Raw genomic sequence first — 2,496 nt, 5'->3', positions numbered from 1 at the left:
TAGATGCCTTATCTTGTTGTGACAAGCACGTTTCTTTGTAGTTGAACACGTCCATGCCATTTCTCAAGGGACTCCAATTCCCTTGAAAAATCCATTTGTAACTAGAGACTAGCTAATATAACTATCAAGTACATGTCCATGAACATAACACATATCCACATAATTTCGTACAAAACCAAGGTTAAGAAGACTTCCCATATACAAGGCACTCATTCGTTTTGAATTAGGGTTTTCAAACATAGCCAAAGGAGTTCTTGCCCAATTCCTTTCTTCTACCTTTTTACTTTATTGCAATTGAGTCTTATTATGCATTATCACATATTCCAACTTTTAATTATATAAACACATCGATTGTTACCTTGCCATGCTAATACCAAGCATGTTACCCTGCAACTGCTCATACATGTCAACCACATGTCCCAAACATCAAGACAATCATATGTATCAATTTGAAATCAACCTTTACCAAGACTAGCAATTGTGTCATAAGCCACAATCAACTCATATTCATTAGACATAATGCTACAACTGTCAACTATATTCAAGTACATATCAACTTAATACAATCATCTTAAAACAAGATCATTGGAACACATACTCATATTATGAAATTCATCAAACATTCAACCAACTTGCAAACATACCATGTTAAATAAATCAACTAGACACCAAACACCCAAACACCAAATATATGGCATAATTAAACAATGAAGCACAAGGTAGATGACATAAACAAGTTCATGCCTTAATGTATCTCAGGGGAGGCAATCTTGTGTGCACAATCAATCTAATTAGCATGATATAACTTCACAAGATATTAACTCAAACATAAATAAGATCATGATATCCAAATTCATAACTCATACAATTATCATTTATGCATAGCGATCACATATGTAAGATCAATCTAAATTAGTACAACACAATGAAACATAATAAGTCGACTCATACCTGAATGTCATAACCCTAGCCATCTGCATAGGCCAATCCAACTTAGTGTGATACATATAACATCAAGGTATAAATTCTATAACCCTAATCATCAAGCTAACTATCATTTGTAACATAATTATCATGTTATCTAATATAAACAACAATAGGAATGCATACAACTATAGGGTACACTCACTCTTGACTATTCGACACATGTTCATATAACTACGTTAATCAGTTAACATCCATCGTGAATGTAACCATAACATCAAAAGACATGTACATAAACCTAATGTATATAACAATCATTGACTTACATACTGCATGCAAATGCAACAAACAATATGATAATCTGCTCTTACCCCAAGGTCCAATGTTGTGAATTCACTTTGATGATCTGCATCTCCTGCTCTATCCAGCCAACACATTGACATCATAACAACCAATAGCATCACGATGATATAAATTGCATACAATGACTTCACAAGGCATTTTGACCTATTATTAATGCATAACTACAACCAAGACCATACATGCATAACAACTGCATATAGACATATAACACGAGTACGACACCATATACACATCATTCTAGCTAGAGTTCAATCATTAATGCATGACCATATCAACTACACAAACCATGGCCTCATGCATGACAACAACAACCACATCACGTGCACTTAATAACATGTGAACGCTGACGTGCATGACAAATGCATATACAACCATATACACATGAATACATACTCCACGACAACACCTTCAACCTTCACATGGTGACATTACTACAACCATGATCAACACCATGCAAATGTAGCAAACACATGGACTACATGCATAAGGAACACATATGCAACCAACATGAAAGCATGATCAGCACACAGCCCAAGGAGAGCACAACCACGCTCTGATACCACTTTGTAACACCCTTCTCCTACATCTACCCAAGCAACCGACCAGTCGGGGTAAACATGCGACAACATGCCGCTATGATATGATTCGACCTCCTAAGTTACATTAAGGACGTGGAATCGACATAAACACACCATACAAACATTCAACATCAACTTCAGGACCCTCAAGAACCAATCAAACACTTCAGACAACTTGCCCTTGGGTCCCACTAAGCTTTTTGACAACTTAAGGCTCAGTGATTCTCATGATATAAGCATGACAACGTCCAAAAACCTAGAGTCTCTCTCACAAGCTTGCCTTCCGACGTCCGAAGACCCAATTTTCCAGTGTTATGCCAACGTCCCCAGGATTTGAGCCTCTTTTTCAGGTCCAGAGCTTAGGTCACTACCCAGAATTGTTATGCCAACGTCCCCGGCATTTGATCCTCTTTTTCAGGTCCAGAGCCCAGATCACTACCCAGAATTGCACCATCTCTTCAAATTAGTGAAATAACATGGAAATAACAGTACTAAAGCAAATACTTGTTTAAGACTTTGACTAGACCCCTACTAGCCATGACATGCATTTCGTCAAACATATCATAAATATGTAAACTATAGGTGTAAATAATAGATCTGATCATAAGGGTCTCATACTTATGTGAGATTC

Source organism: Pinus tabuliformis, chromosome 1_2 (assembly GCF_031772625.1).
Source record: "Pinus tabuliformis cultivar Carrire ecotype Pingquan chromosome 1_2, CPIR1, whole genome shotgun sequence".
Lineage (NCBI taxonomy): Eukaryota > Viridiplantae > Streptophyta > Pinopsida > Pinales > Pinaceae > Pinus > Pinus tabuliformis.
The sequence above is the reverse complement of the archived record's forward strand: the minus strand, read 5'-3'. Positions refer to the sequence as shown.